This window comes from Euphorbia lathyris, chromosome 6 (genome assembly GCF_963576675.1).
Source record: "Euphorbia lathyris chromosome 6, ddEupLath1.1, whole genome shotgun sequence".
In the NCBI taxonomy this organism is placed as follows: domain Eukaryota; kingdom Viridiplantae; phylum Streptophyta; class Magnoliopsida; order Malpighiales; family Euphorbiaceae; genus Euphorbia; species Euphorbia lathyris.
In genome coordinates this window covers 72633401-72646703 of record NC_088915.1, presented here as the reverse complement: position 1 = coordinate 72646703, position 13303 = coordinate 72633401, and the positions used below count along the sequence as shown (strand labels likewise).

General features: G+C 33.4%; 1 pseudogene; it reads left to right on the top strand.

The window, feature by feature from the left end:
* The first annotated feature begins 8757 nt into the window (after nucleotides 1-8757).
* On the top strand, nucleotides 8758-11697 carry LOC136233047 (probable cinnamyl alcohol dehydrogenase 1; annotated as a pseudogene).
* Nucleotides 11698-13303: the final 1606 nt, after the last annotated feature.

Below are 13303 nucleotides of genomic sequence, written 5' to 3'. Positions count from 1 at the left end.
CTCCATCAAATTCCCTCACTTCTCCTTCACTATTCATGATACAATTAAATTCCATCCCTGTCAGTTCGTGTTTCCATTTTATTAAACACAAAAACATTGCATCCAAACTTTTTTCTATTTCATTGGAGGTTAAGAGAGTTATATATTGTTTTTTTTCATGAAGTGAATATATCTTTTTTGTATTAAAGAAAAAAAAACAAATGTTTGAAATGTTAATATATATATGGTGAAAAAATTAAAAATTAAAGAAATAAAAATAAATAAGCAATATTGGGCAAAATTACCATAACAATTTTATAATAAATAATATATTTTATAATAAATAATATATGTATATTAGGAATGTTTTGTTAAGTTCTTATTCTCCAATTATTTTTAATTTGTACACACATAAAGAAAGTAATGTACACATGGTATTATCCATATAGAGAAATAGTGAAGAAAAAAGGAAAGATAAAAACAAGTACATCTGCTAAATGAAATAAGAATCTTTATATGACATTATAAAAGAAAAGAGAAGAAAAGAAAAGAGAACCCTTAATCTATGAGAAGAAAAATAGACAGACAGCAGCCATGATAATGATGAGGAAAACCTTCTTCTACAGCTTTTTTCCGACAAAGGCAGAAGAGGAAGCAAGGCATGAGGTGGGGAGGAGTCTGATAGAAATAAGAGATTGGAACCAAAGTGGATTCGACAGGACAAACCCAAACCAATGGGAGATAAGGCGGGTTATAACCAGAAACGAAGTGGTTACTGGTGAGATAACTCTGTCTGAGGAAGAAATGCTTCAATATGTACTTAAGTCATGGAAACTTGACTCTGCAAAGCATGTTATTAAAGGTAATAAGTGCCTTGTGGTTTTGGTTGATTACACTGAAGATAGAAGGCCTAAAACTTTTCAGAATTGTTATGTTGAGGTTTCAGGGAATACCTATCATGTTGGTTTGATGGATGTTTTTCTTACCAGGTCGGTTAAGCCCGGTGATGAGATTGCCTTGTTTTGGGACATGAGGCCTACTTCTTTTGGCTTTTGTTTTAAATTACTTAGTCACTCCAAATAATACTTCTTTCTTTCTTTCTTATTATTATGTTTCTCAGATGGTTTGTTGTAACCACAATTCTTCATTAATAAAATATATATGTGTTTTCGAATTTTCACATGCTACTCGTTCGAATTATGTTGTTGAATATTCAGATAGGAAGCTAGGAAAATTAAATTATACGATTTACTCAGTTAGTTAAAATGTTCAATCAAATTTGTCCCTTATATATTTTTTTTATGAAACCACAAGGTTGAATATGGATCATGGATCCTTTGAATTTAGAGCTGAAAAACTTATTGACCACTTTAAGAAAGTTTAGGGACCAATATATCAGTTTAAGAATATTCAAAGGGCTTATTTATGTCTTTCAAAAATTTAATTGAACATTTTAAACAAATTCAGGGTTAATAAAACTTTTTCAAAATACATGGACAGTTGAATTTTTTAAACAAATACATGAGAATAAAAATGTATTAAGCAAAAAAAATGCAATGAACTAACTATAATTTGAAAAGTGCAGGTATTTATAAATGAAATTGATAAGCGTTGATGTGGCAAACTAATTGAACGGTCCTTACGATGAAGTGAACTGTTGTTGGTCTTCTAAACATATTTCAAGTAGTATGTGTTTCAACTTGTTCAAATCTATTCTTACAATAACATGTAGCAACTAGTTTTATGGACATTTCAAAGGATTCAATATGTATGTAGTCTTTTTGTTTTATAAATTAAAGGGTAATTAATTTATTAGTCCCTATATTTTGATAAAACACACTGTTTAGTCCCTGTATTTTCAAAAACACATGGTAAGGTCCCTAACCTTTTTCTCAGCGAACTGTTTAGTCCTTCCGCCTGTTTGTTAGATTTTTTTACCGTTTATGACTTCGGAAATTACTAAATTACCCTTTACTATTTACCTTCAAACTTCAGAAAAGGAAATCCAATTTAGAAGAAGAAGCTATTTGTATGGAGAACAAGAAAAATAACAGACCCAATGCTTACGAATTTGAACGATTAAGAAGAAAATCAAGAAGAAGAACATTCAAAGTTAATTTCAGATGCATTAGAGTTTAAAGGAAATGAAAATAAAGGAAAAGAAGAACGTAAATCCAAATTGACTAACAGAATCTTCATGAGAATCTAACGGCAGGGACTAAACAGTTCACCGAGAAAAACGTTAGGGACTAAACAGTTCACCGAGAAAAACGTTAGGGACTTTATCGTGTGTTTTTAAAAATACAGGGACTAAATAGTGTGTTTTGTCAAAATATAGGGACTAATAAATTAATTACCCTAAATTAAAGAAAAAAAATGGATAAAAAGTAATAAAACAAAATAGAGGCAAGATTCATTTATACAGAAACGTATAACAAAAATACGAAGGACAACTCTTTGAAACTAAATATCATTTTGTGTAAATTGTAGATAAACAAAACTATAATATTTCATTTTTTAGGAAAAATGGTGCTACTTTCAGAATTTGTTTAAGCAGTTACATATACAAACAAAAATAATAATATTAATTTTATGAATTTTAAATAATGGTCTAGATTCCATATATACATTGGGAGTAGGTGAAGGTTACTAGATCTATATATACAGTGGAGGTTGATGAGTGATGGTGTTCAATGTATATTATACATCTTGTTGAAAAGAGAAGAGAAAATTATCTCCATGGCTACTCTGGCCAAGATTGCACATGTCGCCGGCAACAACCAAACAGAAGGAGGAGGTGTTTCCTCCCTTAGCTATAGTTGATCGCCGGCGACATTGTGCAATTTTAGCCATTAGAGTAGTCTTTATTTGGTGAAATTTAACAGATCTGAGGACGACCATTTTCAATAATCAAATCTGGAGCCAAAACCAAGGTGAGTTGTAGTTTGTTTGAGTGCAGAATGATATTTATAAATCTTCAAGGTTTTGAGTATATAAAATTAACAGTTATCAAGGTTATTTTCTTGTTGCAGATTCAAACAAAATCAATCAACAAACCAGATTCATAGGTTGGATTCATAGAAAGTTTATGGGAAGGAAAGAGTACTGAATACATTAGTATTGGACTTCTTTCTTTTTTCCGTTTCTGATGTACCTATTTGAATAGATTTTTTTTATTCTTCCATTCTTAAATAGCAAATCAAGTTTTTTTTATTGTTTTTTTTGCCAGCCAATCAAATCTTGTATGTATGTTTGTTTATTCAATAAAAAGGATTTTGAATCCGATGATTATACTGGATTCAATAGACTTTATTTTATGAGTTAGGGTTTTAGGTTCTTCCATCCGTAACCGAACTGAACAGGTGGAATTTGAGATCTTAATCTTTCGTAGAAAAATTGATGAAACATATAATGATTTTCAGTCTAGTTAGATTTCTTCTTCTTTCAAATTTACTGTCTGTTTTAATTCAAACTTTCATTATTTACAATTCAATTAGGTTATTCTTGAAGTTTTATTTATTTTTTTTTTTGCAATTAATGGATTAAAGAAGAAATTTAAATCCTAATGTAACATTAAAATGTCATTTTATTTAAGGATTAAAATGCACTTTCAATACATCTCTAAGTGTAAGTATATAATCCAACAGTTTTCCATCTTAAAGACATAAAAGAAATTAAAAATAGTGGAACAATCACCAAAACAATTTTAATGGTCTATATGCAACGAATTCAATTTTGATTCATGCATATTTTCTAAGGTTGACAAATTGACATTTTCCTTATTATATATAATATAGTAATTGGATATTATCACCAAACCAAAACATGTATATGGAAATAACTCATTTTCCTAAGGAGACAATGGTATAAATATGATATTAATTATTTGTCAAAATATATATGTATAACAGTGTAATTATTAAACCAAAAAAAAAAAAATTAAAACAAATTTAGTGGTTTAAATTCAATGAATTCAATTTTATGGTTGAAGGAAATTTGATTAATCCACATTTCGTTTAATATGGCATAGTTGTAAATAGACTTGTTTATGGATTGGGCAAGGTCAGGCCTAATCGGGCTTGATATATAATTATGGGGAAATTAGGTCGGGTTGGGTTAAAGTAAGAAAAATAAATCTCAAACCCAATCCACTTATATTTATATATAAAAAAATACAATTTTTAATAATTTTTATTTGAAAAAAATAAAAAGAATTAAACTATAATTATAATTTTTCTTTAAACTAAACTTTATTAATGATCAGAATTGCAACAAAAGTTCAACATAGAAGGAGAAATAAAACTCAGTACAATATCATAGAAAGTAAGACTAGCAGTTTGAGAAGTCGACCTAGCCAAAGCATGTGCCGCACTATTTGCATGTCTTTTAATAAAACGGATTGAGTAACCGTTGTTAACTTCCACTAACCTTTTGCATTCAGAAATAATATCACCAAATTCAGAAAAATCCAAATTAGATGAACTAAAAGCATCACAAGTCAGTTGGGAATCAACCTCAAAAACAACCTGATCAAAACCAACCACCGAACCCATTTAATTTCTTGCAGCAACGCAAAGGCCTCCCCTTCCTTAATATCCATTTGAAAATTTACAGAATCAGTTCTGGTATGAAAGAACGTACCAGTGGAGTTACACACAATTGCCCCCATTCCAGTTCGATTTCCCGAGGAAAACAACACCATATCAGAACAACACGAAACTGAACCGTGTAGTGGTCTATGCCAACAGCAGTCACAGCAATACGAATATGAACTACGAATTTCGTGCAATTAATAAAAAAAGAAAAATATTATATTTCATGCATTTCACGTAATTTCACATTGATTTATCTTAAGATAATTCCATATTTGTTAGTCCAATGTTGGTTTAAGATTTTGATTTATTTGGCTATCTAACGACTCAGGACCAACTGAGACTAAAAGGCATACCAATCGTGTCTCGGTGCTGCATGTGCCTTTGTAACAACGAGTCCCTGCAACATTTGCTCCTAGATTGTCCGTTTGCTAGGCAAATTTGGATGAGTATTAGCATGTTATTTGGTCGAAGGATAGATTTCTGCACTAATTTTCAAGAATTTATGCAGAGAGTGATAACACAAAGATTCAGTTCACAAATTCGAGCTATGAATTACCGTCGTGATACATGGAGTCTGGGTTATATGGATGGCTAGGAATGACAGTCTATTTGAAAATATCACGCCATTTATTCATAAGTCATTGCGTCTTTTAGTGGGCGCAAATTAGAAGAGCTGATGTTGTTGTGAAAGGTTCAGTGTGGAACTCCACAACGGAACTTGGAATTCTACACAGTTTGCGCTTACACCCGAGACTACGACACGCTCCACGGATGATTCTGGTTCGATGGCAGCACCCCCCCTCTGTTTTGGACAAAGGTGAACACAGATGCATCTGTTATTGCAGGGTCAGGTGGAGGCGGGGGCATCATTAGAAATGACAGAGGCATCTCCATCGGGTCCTCCGCTTTCCCTTCGTCCTACGCACATGCTCACCTCGCTGAATTGGAAACAGCCTTACAAGCCATCCACCTTGCTCATTCTCACGGCTGGAAGTCCCTCTAGTTAAAAAGTGATTCATCTTACGTAGTCTCCCTGCTAAAATCATATCCTGGACTGATCCCATGGCAACAAAGAGTTTAGTGGCAGCGGAGCATCTCGCTTCTGGACACAATGAACTTCGTGGTTTCGCACGTCTTCTGGAAAGGCAATATGGCTGTCGATTTCCTGGCTAATTTGGGACGAAATAACACTTCAACATGCTGGTGGGATTCTCATCTGTCGGTTCTTAATTCTTTTATTATTGATAATTGTATAGGACGTACGATAATTTTGGACTACTTTGTAGTTTTTCTCCTATTTATATATTTTGAGTTCGTGTCTCGTGGCAACCGAGGGGTGTCAATCTAGTTGGGATGTCTCGGCTCCTTGATATTCCTCCTCTTCCTTTAATAAAAAAAATTTATTTATTTATATTAATTAATCATAATTTATGGAGATATATTATACTAGAGGGAAAAAACGTCTTACTTAATTTATTGATTAGATTTCTCACATTCTTACAAGGAAATATAATATTAATGAGCAGTATTTTTAGCTCTAAAACATCGAACTTTATATTCAATAAAATTTAAGAAAAATAAATTCCAGTGTAAACCCTCATCGAGGTCTGTGGTTTACCCTGACCTTGGGAGTGGGTAGACCTACCCTTACCTAAACTTTTGCCTACTAAAAAAAATTAAGAAAAATAACTAATGCTTTTTAGCACTCTTTTCATAATAATTATTGACTTAAATTTGATCAATAATGTTATAAAAAAAATTCATCATATGAGAACAAATTTCTATTACATGTTTTTAATCTAATTTTTATTTTGATTAATGAAACTTTAAACGTTGCAATTAATAAAAGGATATGTATAAAAATATCCACAATATTTTTTTTTTTTTTTTTTGGTAGAAAATGAAAAGAAAAACGAAAAACAACAAACTACCCAGGAATTAGCCTAGGGAAGCTAACCCCAATCCTATCTTCTAAGAGAAGATGAGAGATGAAACTAGGGGAAACAGGAAGGGTAGTAACGCCTAACGTCCCTTCATGGCCCGCCGCCGCCAAGCGATCAGCAACACGATTCTGCTCTCTAAAAATGTGTCTGAACTCTACGAACTCAAAGGAGGAGCAAAGCCTTATAATAGCTTTGATGAGGTTGCGACTGTTAAGACCCATAGAATGATTCTCAGAAATCATTTTGATTGCTTCCAAATTATCAGACTCCACAGAGAGCCTCTTAACACCCAGCCTTTTAGCAAGATTGATTCCAGTAAGAATAGCCCAGAGCTCCGCAGAAAAGGAAGAACCCAACCCTAAATTCTGGGAGAACCCAGAAAGCCAGACGCCCCCTACATCTCTAAGCACACCTCCAGCCGCAATCTTACCGTTACTGAGGCAGGAACCATCAGAAAAATATCCACAATATTAATAACTATGAGCAATTTTATTTATGGCCTAAAATGCTGTAATTTTACCATTAATATTGACAATTAAGATCAATTTACTTGGATCAATTGAAAACATCATTAGAGCAAATTTAGAGCATCTCTAGTGGTCATTGGCAGGGACCAATTTGCAATTTCTGAAAATTGTAAAAGACCTGCTAACCACCAGAGGATATCCATTTGAAGTCTCTGAACTCTAGCGAGTCGCCAATCCTAACGACTTGCTTGGCTTCATCTTGGTTTAAGTAGAAGACACTCCATTGGGAGTGTGTGTGATTCACTTTTGGGGAAAAAGACATTAATAAGAGGTTGCGTGAGTGGAGAAGCCATTTAAGGCGCGTCTGAATTCCATTATACGAAGGTTTGTTGGACCACATCTCAATTGCCTTTCGAACTACAATTTTTTATTTTTTTTATTTCATATCTCAATTAATTACAAATAAATATATAAACAGACAAAATAATAAATTTTGATGTAAAAATGTAAATAATTTACTATTTTTTATATTATATCTCAATTTTTTTTCATGATACCTCAATTTAATTGGATAAATATTAATGATACCTCAATTGGTTTTTGGATTGCAATTTTTCTAATACATGGATTAAAGTATCATTAATATTTATTTAATTAGTAATAAACTAATAATCAATATTTTTTTATTTAATTAGTATTTATTTTTTAATCAACTATTTTCTAAATACAAAAAATATTAACTGAATAAAAATAAAGAAAATAAAAAAATTTATAACATGTGAGACCCATTAAATAGTTGTGACCGTGACTAACCACTAGAGATGATTTTTCATAGCGTTGTTTTAAAGAGAAAGTTGTTAGAAATGGGTGAGGTGGAATGGTTGGAGGGTGTGTAATCCTCCAATAATTAGAGTTGCTCTTAGTGGTTTATGAGAAGGATTAATCTGCAAATATACAAAATATAAAATGTGTATTTAACCATTAGAAAATAAAGAAAGTGTTGTATCCAATTCTAGATGGTATCCAAACTTGGATACGGATCACAATGATGGATCCTACATATAAAATGGCAATAAAATCCTATTTTCTTTTTGAGATGTATGAAAAATGGACCTAAAAATGTCGAGAAAATCGAATAACCACCGTTCCTATTTACACTCATTGAAATTCGTCTGCAAAAACTAACCGATTTAATCAATATATATATAAAATTCATCGAAAATGTGCTAAACGGGTGATTCACACCATTTCGCCTAGGTAGAAACGGATAGGCAGAAACGGGTGGATCACCCGTTTCTTCCTAGGTGGAAATGGATGATTGTCACCCATTTCCACCTAGGAAGAAACGGGTGATCCGCCTGTTTCTACCTAGGCGAAATGGTGTTAATCATCCGTTCAGTACATTTTGGATGAATTTTTTTTCCCGAATCCGGAGATGAAATTCGTATTTTCGATTTGATTTTCAAATAAAAATATTTATCCGGGGAATTATTAGTCTTTTTCTTTTATCGTATTTAAGTCCCATGAATGTTGTTCAGGTTTTTGAATTTCGAAGAAATTTAAGAGAATTTCAGTTTTTGAGTTTAAAAAATAAAATGGGCAATCCACTTTATAAAATGTAATTAACAGATTTTAAATATCAGAGAAATAAAAAGAAAAAAAAAGAAAAAAGAAAAAAAAGAGAATCGGATAAGTTTGACAGATCAAGATGAGGTGTCACTCTGTTCTTACCCCTACAAATTCAAGACCTAATTTAGTTTGTATCCAAAGAAAGAAAGAGCTTTTGAGGGGTGGGTCTTCTCCGCCGCCGTGCGATAACCCACCCTTTCTTCTCGCGGCTGGAGAACAACGAAGCATCTGTGTGAACTTTGATAGGATGCGATTGCGATTAAGTCGATCATCAACTGATAGTCATGAACCCATACAAAATCATTCGGAATTTTGGTGCATCCCGGAAGCTACTTCTGGGTAAGTAATTCTTTGTACTTTTGCTTTATTGGCTTTATGATTTAATCGGAATTCTTATATTGCATCAGAAAGTAATTTGGATATGTCAAATTGGAAATTAAAGAAGAGAACCTAGGTTAGGTTATTATTTAGCATCAGAAATCTTTAAACCCCCCAAATTAAGTTTTAATAAAATGCATCATAAGGCTAGAGATCCATCTGGAATTTTATCACCTTATAAGTTTAATATATATATATGTTTGATGCATCTTCCTTGGCACTCCCTAAGATGTTTTTAGAATGCTAAAACAGTGTCTTTTTCTGAATGTTACTTGCTTAGGTCTGTTGGTGGGGATGATGTTTCACTGAAAATTACACATTGTGGAATATGCTATGCTGATGTTATTTGGAGTAGGAATATGCACGAAAATTCAAAGTATCCCATGGTGCCAGGGTGGGTAACATACTTCTATGATTTCACAAAATTCTCATCTCCATGAATTAAGGAATTCATGATTTGGCATTTGCAGGCATGAAATTGTTGGAATCGTACAAGAAGTTGGTTCAAATGTTAGCCACTTCAAGGTTGGTGACCATGTTGGAGTAGGCATGTATGTTAGCTCATGTGGAGATTGTGAGTATTGTAATGATAGGGAAGAATATAATTGCATAAAAGTGTCAGTTCTGACCTTTAATGCCATTGATATGGATGGAACAATAACAAAAGGAGGATATTCTAGCTTCATTGTTGTCCATGAAAGGTAAACTAACTATTCGATAATTTCTTTGCTGATACTTAGGAAATCGAGTCAGATGTTATTACGCTGGTGATGACGATTAAAACTGCAGGTTCTGCTTTAAGATACTAGAGGGTTATCCTATGGCCTCAGCAGCACCATTGCTTTGTACAATCCAATGATGAGACATGGGATGAATCAACCAGGTAAATCTCTAGGAGTGATAGGAATAGGTGGTCTTGGTCACATGGCAGTGAAGTTCGGGAAGGCCTTCGGACTCAAGGTTACTATTATTAGCACAAGCATGTCCAAGAAAGAGGAAGCCATTGGTTTGCTTGGGGCGGACAATTTTGTTCTCTCATCCGATCAAGAACAGATGAAGGTACAATTGCACTTCTTTTTTTCTTGTTGGCATGCAAGATAGAAAAATATTAAACAATCGTTTATGTATACGCAGGCTATTTCAAAATCGTTTGATTTCATAGTGGACACATCATCTGGTGATCGCCCATTTTATCAATACTTGTCACTTTTGAAAGCTGCTGGGATTCTTGTCCTTGTAGGGATCCCAAGTGAATTCAAATTCAGTCCAACAAGTTTCAATTTGAGTTCTACATTTTCTATAGATATGGGTATGACATTTTCTATATTCATTGTTTTTTCGTTAAAGTACTATTTGATTTTAATAGTTGTTTTTGAGTTGAATAAAATGTTTTATTATTATGGAAGACTAAAGCATAAAAATTATCACTAGTTGACACCAACGTTGCATAAGAATTTTGATTTCAAAGTGTTTCGAGTTTCCAAAATGTTTCGGAAATCGAAATTCTCTGAAAACTTGCATGAAATATTTCGGGTCATTATTCTTTAACCCATGCCCCCTTCATTCTCATTCCTATTTCTTCAACATTGTTACTAATAAGGTATTTCTACGAATTTTCAATAACTTGAACAAATGTTTTGCATATTATTTATCACATTTTATGGTGATTTTTGGTGAAACAAGTTGCTTGACAATTGATTTTGAATGGATATTTTTGCAGTTAAGCAATGATCTAAACCTTGAGCCTAATGGGAGATGAATTTATGGAATCATCTAGAGAACCGTGCCAATAAATGCAATGACATTGGTTGAAATGTTCCTAGATTCGGTGAGTAAGTGAGAATTAGCCCTAGTTCTCATTACATTATATATGCAAGGATTCAATTCGGTGAAATTTTCCAACAATTGTTACCAAAGTATGGATAATTCATGTACTTGAAACTGGAAAATTAGGACACATGAAACTGGAACATTATGCAAAATAAACACGGTGAGTGAACGTTTTGATGTGCTATACATCCATAGATGTCAACGCCATCAATAATCAAGGAGACTGCAATGGATCTGGCAGATAAACTCCAACATGGAGAGTCAGCATTCAAAGTCAAGAAAGGTCTTGCAGACTGAATGAAGTAAGCAACATAAAGCACGAGCTCCACTCAGAAACTAATAGAAGAGTTTCTAGTATAGCGAAAGAAGTAAGGAAAAATCACAGGGACGCTGTCCAAAGTACCACGAATTCGGTAACAGTCATTGGTGTTCTCTTTGCTTCAATTGCTTTCTTGGCTATATTCAGTGTGACCGGGCAATATTTAACCCAGTCACTATGCAATACGGACTGGTACAGTAGTACCTATCTGGTTCGCATTGAACTGGTAGAAGTTGGACATTCTATGGACTTGGTAGTTGGTCGTCATCGTCTACCTAATGAAAGCCTAAGGAATGAAACCATGAAAACAGCTATAGATAGCCTAAATTGCCCCATTTCCTTACAATATAATAATGGAGCCTAAATTCCCCCATTTCCGATATTGATTTGGAGAGATTCATGTTTTGTATTGATCAGATACGAGAGATTGCAGCTGATTCATGTTTTTGATGATTTCATCTTTCCTTGTATTAATGATAACTTCAGCTGCAATTAATTTTGTATTAATGATATATGTTGATGATAATAATGACTTCTTATGTCTTATTACATAGCTATTTTGCAATGATGTTGAATTTAGGACACTTCTATCTATACTTTTGATTGCTCGTTATTTGCCACAACTATATATTTATATTCATGACGCACCATTGTTGACAACTATATATGTATATATTCATGACGCACCATGTAGACAACTGTATATGTATATATCCATAATGTTCATGCCGCACCATCGTTTTTAAGAAGTTGATGATGATTTTCGAATACTCCGTGTTGACGATGAGTTTTGAATGCTCCGTGGACAGGAGGTATGCATATGGGATAAACCAAATAAGTGTCTTCTTTTTTTAAATATGGCAAGGTGCAGGAATATTTTATTTTCCAAATCTTGTCCGACCACCATAAACACCTATTACGGCGGTCCAACTACTGTAATCTTTTGGTCAAGGACATGACTCATGAATCCATAGCTAGATTGATACGAGCTTTACATTCGTTGGTCATATTTAACACTTCATTGCAAACAAGTGAAATTACTATATCCCATTCGATTCCATAATAAATAGGAATGATATATATATCTCAATCTTTTACAACAATATATCTCTAAGGAAGTTAAATCATCTGGAATAAACGTCAGCCATTCACGTCTTCTCACACTCAATTCCATGAAACAAATGTCAGATAGAAGCCAATTTCGAAGATAAGTTAGTTTTGAACATCCAGCAATTGATAGACTTGTAAGAAAGCCAAAGGACTGCTGCCTGTCACTTAAGACCCGTAGTTCCTCTGCTTTCTAGCTTTAAAAGTTCAGACAGTTCATTCATTGGAAAACCTGTCAATTTAGGACAAGATTGAATGGACAAATTTTCGAGACAACGAAACACAACAGCCTTATTGGCATCCGATGGAGAGCTCCATTCTGTCAAATTCTCCATCTGGCTCATAAACAATGATCTCAATGCTGGAAACAACCTCATGCATCCAATGCTTGAACAAAATAACTTTCAGTTCCTCAATCTTGAGCAAAATGGAATCTGATGACAAAGAAATGTCCAACTTAAAAAATAAAAAATAAAAAGATTACAGACAACATCTTGAGATTGTGAAGAGAAAATAGTACCTGAGGGGCAGACTCAGATCTGAAGTGCAGAAAATTGCTCAAATCTGAATCAGAATATTGGTAATTAGTTTTTTCAATGCTTGAGCTAATTAACAACATTACATAAGCTTAAAATGATTGAACAAACCCATTTCAGAAGTTCGCTTAGTTCATATTAAGAAGGGCTAACAAATGAGATACAATGCAAATTTATAAGTGGCATCAAAGGAATTATGAATGAAGTGCAGGTAGTTGAGCATCTATTTTGTTAGTTTAGTTCGAGACTTTTTTATATTTTTTTTTTATCGAACCGAACCGAATACCGAAATACACTAAAAAATAAAACAGACGTCGAAAAGAAGTATCAAAAAAACCAAACTGAAAAACCGAATTCAATCGGTTCGGTTCGGTATGCACACCCCTACTTCTCCGGACCCTCGCTTAGCAGGGACGCTTAGTGCACCGGACCTCCCAAAAAGTTCAGAAATAATGCTCCTTTAGAAAGGTGCAACTTTTAGTTCCTAAAGCTTGAATAGTACAGAATATGACACATAAAT